Source organism: Ricinus communis, chromosome 2, assembly GCF_019578655.1.
Source record: "Ricinus communis isolate WT05 ecotype wild-type chromosome 2, ASM1957865v1, whole genome shotgun sequence".
Classification (NCBI taxonomy): Eukaryota; Viridiplantae; Streptophyta; class Magnoliopsida; order Malpighiales; family Euphorbiaceae; genus Ricinus; species Ricinus communis.
The window spans coordinates 17748595-17760913 of NC_063257.1; the positions used below are offsets into that span (position 1 = coordinate 17748595).

Below are 12319 nucleotides of genomic sequence, written 5' to 3' on the forward strand. Positions count from 1 at the left end.
TTTCTAGTCTTTTGGTTTAACCATGTCGTCTGAACAACCATTGACTTTGAAAAATTTAGCTTCTACATTGAAAGATGTAGTAGAACATATGCAAACACAATTTCAAAAATAAGATGACAAATTAACTAGGTTATTGAATGATATGCCTAAAGCGTCTAAAGGGGACAGTTTTGATATTGACCTAGAAAGTGAGTATAAAGGGCCTAGGCATAATCTCCAACCCAAAATTGACATTAATTTGGGTAGTATTAAGATGAAAATACCATCTTTTCATGGTAAGAGTGACCCTGAAGCTTATTTGGAGTGGGAAAAGAAGGTTGAAAGGATTTTTGAATGTCATAACTATAGTGAGTCTAAAAAGGTTAAACTTGCTGTTGTTGAATTTTGTGATTATGCTGCCATTTGGTGAGATCAATTGGTGAGTGGTCGTAGGCATTATAGGGAACCCGAAGTTGGTTCATGGGATGAGGTTAAGCGCATTATGCGTAAAAGGTTTGTGCCATCGCACTACCAAAGGGACTTGTACAACAAGTTACAAAATTTAGTACAAGGTAATGAGAGTGTTGAGGAGTACTGGCAATCTATGGAGATAGCTATCATTAGGGCCAATATAAATGAGGATAGGGAAGCCACAATGGCAAGACTTTTGCATGGTTTGAATCGTGATATTGCTAACATAATTGAATTGCAGCATTATGTAGAGATGGAGGACATGCTGTGATGGGAATTGTAGGTTTCATCAATTAACTCCCCAATAGCAAAAATACTATGATAAGTTGAATTAGAAGAAAACTAGAAATTACCAATTTAATCCACAAATTCGGATCATTCAAAGATTGAAGTAAGAAGATGGATGCTACTTAACCCCTTTACCAACAAGGATAAAGATACTAAGATAGACTTTGAATTTCCTCTTATGCCACAAACAAGAAAGTTTGATAAATAACAAGAAAACAAAGATTTAGATTTTGACACCACAAGCTAGAATAAAGCTTGATAAGTCGCAAAGTTCAAGCAAGAAATTAAAGACAAAATTCCTCACAATAAAACTCAAACAAAATTTCATATATCAAATTCAATCATGCTCCAAAAGAAAGAGAAAAGGACTTGTTTATATAGAGTACAAGTCCATGCACACACTACTAAAATAGACTTACACACATAAGATTACTTTTACTCTTAAATGGCCTTTGTAACCACTATCCACACTAATAGCCATTACATGATATTGATTACCCCATTAACTTGTATATGGTGGCTCTTAATAACCACTACCCACATTGATAGCCATTACTTGGTATTAATTACCACATTAACTTGTATGGTGGCTACATGTAACCCTAATTGTTATTAACATAAAAACAAGTTAAATATTATTCCTTGGGCCTCCATGGATGCCTTATTGGGTTGAAGTTCTTGGGCTTTCCAAATGTCCCTAATTAAACCCAATATGGCTTGTTGAAGCTTCTTGGATTTGGACCTTGTGATTGGGCCTTCTTGTACTATTAATGGATCTTGGATCTCTTTAAGCTTTGAACTTGGATTCACATCATTCCCCCTTTCTTCAAAAGGATTTGTCCACAAATCAGCTTCATCATCTTCATCACCTACATCAAACAAAGACAAGTTACTAACATTGAAAGTAGCACTAACATTGCCATACTCACTTGGAAGTTCTAGCTTGTAGGCATTGTTGTTGATGCGTTGAAGCACTCTAAAAGGACCATCTCCTCTTGGCATAAGCTTTGATTTCCTTTGGTTAGGAAATCTTTCCTTCCTCAAGTGCACCCACACCCAATCTCTAGGCTCAAAAATGACCTGCTTCCTCCCTTTGTTGTGATGCTTTTCATATTGGAGTGTTTTCTTCTCAATGTTTGCATGCACCTTCTCATGCAAAGTCTTGATGAATTCAACTTTTTGTTTCCCCTCTAAATTCGCTTTGCCCAATGGCAATAGTAGCAAATCTAATGGAGTCAATGGATTGAATCCATACACAACTTCAAAGGGTGAGCAATTTGTTGAACCATGCACACTCCTATTGTAAGCAAATTCCACATGTGGCAAACATTCTTCCCAATTCTTCAGGTTTCTTTGCATGAGAGCCCTCAAAAGTGTTGCAAGTGTCCTATTGACCACCTCTGTTTGTCCATCCGTTTGCGGATGACAAGTTGTAGAATACAAAAGCTTTGTCCCCATCTTTCCCCAAAGAGTCTTCCAAAAGTGACTTAGGAATTTGACATCCCTATCACTCACAATGGTCCTTGGCACTCCATACAGCCTTACAATCTCCTTGCAGAATAGATTCGCAATATGGGTTGCATCATCTGTCTTGTGACATGGAATGAAATGTGCCATTTTGCTAAACCTGTCCACAACAACAAAAATAGAATCTCTCCCTCCCTTGGACCTAGGTAATCCTAAAACAAAGTCCATAGAAATGTCTACCCAAGGTTCATTTAGTATGGGAAGAGGTGTATACAAACCATGAGGCATTGCTTTAGATTTGGCTTGTTTGCAAGTAATGCATTTCTCACAAATTCTCTCAACATCCCTTTTCATGTGTGGCCAAAAGAAATGGTCACCCAACATATCCAAAGTTTTCTTAATCCCAAAATGTCCCATTAAACCTCCACTATGTGCTTCTCTCACAAGTAACTCTCTCAAAGAACTTTGTGGCACACACAATTTGTTTTCCCGAAAAAGAAAACCATCAAACTTATAGAACTTATCAAAACCCCCTTTGTCACATACCCCATAAACATTAGCAAAATCAGGATCATTAGAATACATATCTTTTATGTATTCAAATCCTAATAATTTTGCATCAATTTTAGAGATCAAGGCATACCTTCTTGACCACATTTTCTTTCCCTTGCTTGTACTTAATGATGTATGGAAAGGATTCAATGCATTCCACCCATTTTGCATGTCTCTTGTTGAGCTTTCCTTGTCCTTTGAGATACTTCAAGGACTAATGGTCAGTGTGAATTATGAATTCTTTGTAGCCAAGGTAATGCTGCCATGTCTTTAGAACCCTCACTAATGCATAGAACTCCTTGTCATATGTAGGGTAGTTTAGACTTGCTCCACTTAGCTTTTCGCTAAAGAATGCTATGGGCTTGCCTTCTTGCATCAAAACTCCTCCAATACCTATGCCACTTGCATCACACTCAATCTCAAAAGGTTTAGTAAAATTTGGCAAAGATAACAAGGGTGCATAACTTAATTTGTCTTTTAGCAAGTTAAAAGCCTCATCTTGTTCAATTCCCCACTTAAAACCAACATTCTTTTTTATGCATTCAGTTAAAGGTGCAGCTATGGTAGAAAAATTCTTAATGAACCTTCTATAAAAGCTAGCTTGATATGGACATGGCCAAGCTTAAAGATGGACTCGATGGAGAGGACAACAAGAAAATCAAAGATAAAGCTAAGGATCTATTGAGCATGCTACAAGGCCCAATTACAAGGTCAAGGTCCAAGAAGCTACAAGAAGCCTTAATTGGCTATATGCAAGATTGGGCTAGTCAAGGAAGCTCAATTGGTCATGCTAGGATAGGCCCAAGTAAAGACACATATGAATGGGCTTTATTCAATGTTTTGCAAGTCCAAATACATGAAGACCAATGTGGGCTAATATTTAGGCTGAAATCTCTTATTTAAGTTCAGAACAATGTTATTGCCTATTTTTTCTTATGTGGCAGCTAGGGTTAATAGTTTTACTAGGGTTTCTTATGTTAGGTGGCTATAAAAACGCCCCTTAAGTTGTGTTTTAAAAAAAATTCGAATTTTGATAAAATTATAGTAGTTGTTTCCTTTGCATATTTGCTTGAATTCTTGAATTCTTGTTGAATGCATAAACCACTTATCAAGGAATTGATCTATCCTTGTGGCGTGTTAAGGGTTAGGGTTTAAAGAACTTAGTTTTCTTTAGGTTCTGATCTTGATCAACCATACCTTGCAATCTGATTTAAGCGGTTCTTGGGTTTTGAAACTCAATTTGTTCTTGGGTTTCTAAGATAGTAATTCACGGGTTCATAATCATTAGGGTTCGTGGTTCTAATCCTTAGAGGTTCTTAACATTTGGTATCAGAGCTTTGGCTCGTAAATCAGGTTATTTATCCCTTTTCTTTAAGTTATTGTTTGTTTTCCTTGAGTTCTTGAAATTGTTCTTAAAGTATTCTTGGTATTCTTGAGATCTACATTGTTTAGTTCTTGATTCTTGTAGTTTTTGATTCTGATTAAAAAAAAAAAAAATGAAACAAGAAAAGAAAAATATCAGATCCGAATTAGCAAAAAAAAAAAAGAATAGGTCTGATTAGTTTGATTGTCTTTGTTAGTGGAAAAAAACGTATTTGGTGTTGAAATCATTGTTCTTGGGGTGATTACATAGATATTAGGGTTGTTAAAAGGTTTAGGGAGATTTTCACAATCCTACATAAATAAGGATTTGGTGGTACGTTTGGGAAGATTCAAAGGGACATTAAATTCCAATGACTGAGCCCTATACATACCATCTTATTTGAATTGATTCAGCTCTAAATTCGTTTTTGTCCTTCATTTATTCTCCTCTTTGTGTGTCTTTTGAGTTTGGGCAGATTTGACACATTTAAAGCATAAAGAGGTAACCTTCCTTCTTGATCAACCTTCTTTGTGATTTTTGCTTCCTAAATCCGTTCCTTCTTTTCCTATTTCCGTCGAATCGCATCTTTCTTGTTTCTTACATCTAGATTGTTTCTTCATATGTCATTTGCATCCGTTTGAAGTTTTCGCTTGTTTGTAATCCTAATTTTATTGAAAGCGTGACTAATTGTTTAATTTTCTTGACTTTTGCGTTTTGCCTCAACTAAGCTTTTTAGATCATAATTCTTGGTGCATTGCAAGCATAGTGAAATAACTTGATGTGTGGTTATTGATTCACATAAGAATCCTTGAAAACAAGCTGAGTGGTGTGAGTTTTCAGCCTTGTGTGATCATTCTTGATTGTGCGAAACACGAGTGACCATCCCCATTAATTGAGAGTAAACACGTGAGGGAGTACTGGTGAGGTCCTTAATTTCCTTCGATTTTTTTTTATTGCATACTAACTCTTATTGCAGCATGTCAAGTGGTTCTAGTGGAGGTAATAATGTGCCAACTACCTAGGCATACCCACAAAGACAAATGCATGAAAATGAGAGGGTGCAACGAAGCATAAGAAATATGAATGAGCAAATGGAGAGGTTGCAACTTGACATGGCAGCCCAACGAAGGGAAATGACAACCAATCAACAAGCCATTATGGACCAAATTAATGCACTTGCCCGAGGTCTGGGAAATAAGCTTGACGAAGGGGGGAATGTGCAAGGTAATCATGGGCGTACCAATTGGGGTGAATGAGGATGACTTTGATGAGGGTTTTGAGGAGTATGATAATGTAGCCTATGGTGGGGTTGGTAGAGGCCTGGGTAGAGGAGCTAGGAGATACCAAAATCTTGGTAGAGGTAGAGGACACTTTGGTGGTGAGTTTGGTGGTTATGGGAACTATGATGATGTTGATAGGAACTTAGGTAGTATCAAACTTAGTATTCCTACCTTCTTGGGAAAAACTGATCCGGAGGCATATTTGGAGTGGGAAAAGCGAGTTGACCTTATCTTTGATTGCCATAACTTTCGGGGAGGAGAAAAAGGTGAAATTGGTGGTTACCCAATTTAGTGACTATGCTATAGTTTGGTGGGATCAGTTGGTGGTTAGTAGGAGGAGGAACATGGAAGAGCCTATTGGTAGTTGGATTGCACTCAAAACTATCATGAGAAGGCGTTTTGTACCCAGACATTACCATAGGGAGTTACATCAAAGACTCTAATCTTTGAGGCAAGGTACAAGGAGTGTTGAGGATTATTATAAGGAGATGGAAGTGCTCATGACTAGGGCTGATTTGGATGAGGATAGAGAAGCTACCATGGCACGATTCATTGGTGGGCTTAATAAGGAGATTCGCCGATAGGGTAGAGTTGCAACATTATGTGGAGCTTGAGGAGTTAGTTCACCTTGCAATTAAGGTGGAAAAGCAACTAAAACCTAGAGGGACAAAGTAAGGTTTGAATATAAGGGCACTTCGAGTGGGAGGCCACATTGGTCTAATTCTTGGAAAGGAGGTAAGAAAGGTGATGATAAGGTTATTCCCAATGACAACAAAGGGAAAAGCATTTCAGGCAACAAAGACACATCTAAACCCGAAATTAACAAAGAAAAGAATAGAGACATCAAGTGTTTCAAATGCTTGGGGCGTGGCCATATTGCTTCACAATGTCCAAACAAGCGGGCAATGGTGGCTAGAGACCATGGGGAGATTGAAACAGCAAGTGAAGAGAGTGATAATGATGATGAGATACCACAATTGGAAGACGGCAGTGATGATGGCATTGAGGGTCCTATGGGAGGTGAGCTCTTGGTGGCTAGGCGCACACTAAGTGTTAAAATGAAGGAAGATGATACCTTGGAGCAGCAAAGAGACAACATTTTCCATACAAGATGCCATGTACAAGGTAAGACTTGTCTTGTTATTATTGATGGTGGTAGTTGTACAAATGTTGCTAGCACTTTAATGGTTGAAAAATTGGGTCTAAATCTAATTCCACATCCTAGACCTTATAAATTGTTATGGTTAAATAATTGTGGTGAGATCAAAGTGAATAAGCAAGTTGTTGTACCTTTCACAATTGGTAGATATTCAGATGAGGCGCTATGTGATGTAGTGCCAATGCATGCTGGCCATATCTTGTTAGGTAGGCCATGGGAATTTGATACGAGGGCCTTCCATGATGGCTTTCTAAATAGGTACTCATTTGTGAAGGATGGGAGAAAAGTTACTTTGACACCTCTTTCTCCTAAGGAAGTGTATGATGACCAATGTAAGTTGGAAAGAGAGAGGCGTGAGGCTGAAAATAACAAAAGGAACATGAAAACCCAAAGGGTGAGATTCAGCCCTAAAGAGAAAATAAAGGCAAAGGGTAGTTTTTGGCTAGGGAAAGTGAAGTTAGGCATGCATTTCATTCAAGTCGGATGTTATTTGTTGTTACTTATAAAGATGTATATTTGAACACTACCGAACTTGATCTTTCCTTGCCGAGTGTGTTTGCTAATCTTTTGCGGGAATTTGCCGATGTCTTTCCAGGAAATGCCAAGTGGATTACCTCCTCAAAGAGGGATAGAACATCAAATAGACTTCATACCCGGGGCTTCCATACCAAATAGACCAGCCTATAGAAGTAATCCAGAGGAGACAAAGGAGCTTCAAAGGCAAGTGGAAGAACTGATGTCAAAGGGGTATGTGCGTGAGAGCTTAAGTCCTTGTGCGGTTCTAGTGATTTTGGTTCCAAAGAAGGATGGCACATGGAGAATGTGTGTGGACTGCCATGCAATCAATAAAATAACGCTTGTTAGTGTTGAAGGTTCTTCTAAGGCAGATTTGGTTAAAAAGCTACACAAACAAGTTAAAGAGAGAATTGAGAAGCAAAATGCAAAAGTGGCCGAGAGGGTTAATAAAGGACGAATTCCAATGGTATTCCAACCTAGAGATTGGGTTTGGGTGCATTTTCGCAAAGAAAGGTTCCCAAATCAAAGAAAGTCTAAACTAAGTACGAGGGGTGATGGTCCATTTCAAGTCCTTGAGAGGATCAATGACAATGCCTACAAGATTGATTTGAAAGGTGAGTATAATGTGAGTGGTACATTTAATGTAGCTGATTTGAGTCCTTTTGATGTAGGTGATGAACTTGATTCGAGGACGAATCATCCTAAAGAAGGAGGGAATGATATGGACATGGCCAAGCTTAAAGATGGACTCGATGGAGAGGACAACAAGAAAACCAAAGATAAAGCTAAGGATCTATTGAGCATGCTACAAGGCCCAATTACAAGGTCAAGGTCCAAGAAGCTACAAGAAGCCTTAATTGGCTATATGCAAGATTGGGCTAGTCAAGGAAGCTCAATTGGTCATGCTAGGATAGGCCCAAGTAAAGACACATCTGAATGGGCTTTATTCAATGTTTTGCAAGTCCAAATACATGAAGACCAATATGGGCTAATATTTGGGCTGAAATCTCTTATTTAAGTTCAGAACAATGTTATTGCCTATTTTTTCTTATGTGGCAGCTAGGGTTAATAGTTTTACAAGGGTTTCTTATATTAGGTGGCTATAAAAACGCCCCTTAAGTTGTGTTTTGAAAAAAATTCGAATTTTGATAAAATTATAGTAGTTGTTTCCTTTGCATATTTGCTTGAATTCTTGAATTCTTGTTGAATGCATAAACCACTTATCAAGGAATTGATCTATCCTTGTGGCGTGTTAAGGGTTAGGGTTTAAAGAACTTAGTTTTCTTTAGGTTATGATCTTGATCAACCATACCTTGCAATATGATTTAAGCGGTTCTTGGGTTTTGAAACTCAATTTGTTCTTGGGTTTCTAAGATAGTAATTCACGGGTTCATAATCATTAGGGTTCGTGGTTCTAATCCTTGGAGGTTCTTAACATAGCTAAACCATGAAAGCTTCTTACATCACTTACACTTGTGGGTGTTGGCCATTCTCTAATTACTTTTACCTTTTCTTGATCAACATGAATACCCTTGTCATTGACAATATATCCAAGAAAAGTAATTTCATTAGTGCAAAAACAACATTTCTTTAAATTAGCATACAACTTCTCTTCTCTAAGCACATCAAAAACACAAGTCAAATGTTGTACATGCTCATCTAAATTTTTGCTATAAACCAAGATATCATCAAAATAGACAACAACAAATTTGCCTATGAATGCTCTTAAAACATGATTCATCAATCTCATGAAAGTGCTTGGTGCATTAGTTAAACCAAAAGGCATTACTAACCACTCATATAAACCATGTTTAGTTTTAAAACCTGTTTTCCATTCATCACCTTCTCTCATTCTAATTTGATGATAACCAGATTTCAAATCAATTTTTGAAAACAAATATGAACCATGCAATTCATCCAACATGTCATCTAGCCTAGGAATAGGATGTCTATACTTCACCGTGATTTTGTTGATGGCACAACAATCAACACACATCCTCCAAGTTCCATCTTTCTTAGGCACTAACAAGATGGGTACGACACATGGACTCATGCTTTCACGAACATAACCCTTCTCCATAAGCTTACTCACTTGCTTTTCGATTTCCTTGGTCTCCTCCGGATTACATCTATATGCTGGTCTATTTGGAATGCTTGCTCCGGGTATGAAATCAATTTGGTGCTCAATGCCTCTTTTAGGTGGCAAACCATTTGGAATTTCTTCCGGAAATAAATCTTCATAAACCTGTAAAAGATCAACAACAACACTAGGCAAACAATTGGTTATTTCGTTAGAAATATGCAAACTCTCCTTGTACATAAGTACAAGCATGTGTTGCCTCAAAAGCATAGCTTCCTTCACATCACTCATTTTTGCATAAACACTCATTTTTCTTTCATTTGAACCTTCCTTGTTTTCTCTCACCTTGTGTTTCCCATTTTGGTCAAGAGAATTGGAATTTTTAGGTTCACTCATCTCACCTTTTTCTTTACTCTCAAAGGTTTCCCTTCCCAAAGAGTTTCCCAATGAAGAACCTATTTCTTCATATTGTTGCTTGATGTGCATTTGGTCTTCAAAAATCTGTTTTGGAGTTAATGGTCCAAGGTTAAACCTTTTTCCATCCATAGTCAAAGTATACATATTTTTGAATCCATCATGACTAGCCCTTCTATCATATTGCCAAGGTCTCCCTAACAACATATGTCCGGCCAATATTGGCAACACATCACACAACACCTCATCCTTATATCTACCAATTTGAAACGAAACTAAAACTTGCTTATTTACCTTTACAACTCCACTTTCATTAAGCCATTGCAACTTGTATGGTCTTGGGTGCTTGGTAGTAGGCAACTTCAATTTCTCCACTAGCAAAGTGCTTGCTACATTGGTACAACTTCCACTATCCACAATCATGTTGCACAACTTGTTAGAAATCAAACAATGAGTATGAAACAAATTTTCCCTTTGCTCCCTATGGACATCATGTTTATTTTGCAAACTCAATATTCTTTAAACAACAAGATTATCTCCCTTAGCACATTCAACATCACTACAATCTTCTAAAGAAGGCATATCATCATCACTATCCCCCTCACTCTCCGACTCAATATCACCATTCCTTATAATCATAGCTTTCTTATTTGGACATTCCCTAGCAATGTGCCCATGACCCAAACACTTAAAACATTTGATTCCCCTAGTTTGGGCTGGTTGATTCTCACCCTTTCCCTTATTACCCAAGTCAATTTTAGGTTTAGTTTCTTCCACTTTTGACTTAGTAAAAGGTTTATCATCCTTTTTCCCCCAAGAAGTTCTCCAAGAAGAAGAAGAACCCATATTTGGTTTAGAATCATACCTCTTTCTTTTCAATTGCCTTTCCACTTTCATGGCCAAATTCACCATATCTTCAATCTCCACATAATGTTGCAAATCAACAACATCAGCAATGTCTTTGCTTAGCCCTCTCAAGAACCTTGCCATGGTAGCTTCACGATCTTCTATCACATTTTCTCTAATCATAGCCTTTTCCATTTCTTTGTGATACTCCTCCACACTCATGGATCCTTGAATTAGAGTTTGTAATCTTTGATGAAGCTCTCTGTAGTAGTGGCTTGGAACAAACCTCTTTCTTATGATTTGCTTCATTTCTCTCCAAGACTCTACGGGTCTTTCTCCATATCTACGTCTTTCCTTGCAAAATTGATCCCACCAAACAATTGCATAATCACTAAACTCAACAGCGGCAAGTTTTACCTTTTTTTCCTCCGAATAATTATGACATTCGAAGATGAGTTCCACTTTCCTTTCCCATTCAAGGTACACATCTGGATCATTTGTTCATTGGAATGAAGGAATATTCATTTTGATGCTTCCAAGGTTGCGATCAATATCATCATTTGGATGTCTTCTCCTAGCTTGTCTCCTAGGATTGATTCGTTGTCCCAACAAGGTGACTTGATCATCATCCAAATCATCCTCTCCTTCATAGTCCTCTTGGTCAATTGGTGGATGTCTCCTTTGTCTAGGCTCTCCATGTAATTGGTTAAGGATGCCATCATGCTTCTCTAATTTTTCATTGACTCCCGCCATCATACTAAACATTCTTTCGAATTGTTGTTGCATAGCTTGAATCACATGATTATTTGTAGAAGAACTTGTGTCTTTTGACATGATTGTAAAACCTACAATTTTAATAAAAGAAAATAGAAAGAAACGATCTCACAACACTCCCTCATGTGTTTTCACTCAAAATTGATGTATACCACTTGTGTTTACACTCAAAGGCTTCTTCTTTTTTTTCTAATGATCTCACACTCTTGCCTTTTACCTCTCAAATTTGCCTTTTGATTTCTTAGATGAACTAAGTTTCTCAATCAAACAAAATTTCAAGAATGTAGTAATCAATGAAAAAAAAATAAGGTAGGCTAACAAGAAAATAATAAGATAGGCTTAAAGAAATGAACAAGTTGTAGCAAATAGGCTAATAGAAATGAAAAACAAAGATAGATCATCAAAGAACACAAAGATATAGAATTATAAAGATAGATCTCAATGGAATATGAAGAGTCAATTTTTTTTTATGTAATCTGAGATCTAACACAAGAATATCAAAGATAACAATTTTTTTCTTTTAGGACGATTTTTTTTTTGATACATGCAAACAAAATCTTGAGATAAGAAGAATAAAGATAAAAATAATAATAATAACAAGAACAATAGATGGCAAAAGGTGTAAAATATAAGATGAACACAAGATATTGAGAATTAAAAGATAGTATTGGATACGCAAACCTCAATCTCGAGTCAATGCTCTGATACCACTTATGATGGGAATTGTAGGTTTCAACAATTAACTCCCCAATAGCAAAAATACTGTGATAAGTTGAATTAGAAGAAAACTAGAAATTACCAATTTAATCCACAAATTCGGATCGTTCAAAGATTGAAGTAAGAAGATGGATGCTACTTAACCCCTTTACCAACAAGGATAAAGATACTAAGATAGACTTTGAATTTTCTCTTATGCCACAAACAAGAAAGTTTGATAAATAACAAGAAAACAAAGATTTAGATTTTGACACCACAAGCTAGAATAAAGCTTGATAAGTCGCAAAGTTCAAGCAAGAAATTAAAGACAAAATTCCTCACAATAAAACTCAAACAAAATTTCATATATCAAATTCAATCATGCTCCAAAAGAAAGAGAAAAGGACTTGTTTATATAGAGTACAAGTCCATGC

General features: G+C 36.9%; 1 pseudogene; it reads right to left on the reverse strand.

The window, feature by feature from the left end:
• Positions 1 to 1419: 1419 nt before the first annotated feature.
• LOC125369282 lies at positions 1420 to 11168 on the reverse strand (annotated as a pseudogene).
• Positions 11169 to 12319: the final 1151 nt, after the last annotated feature.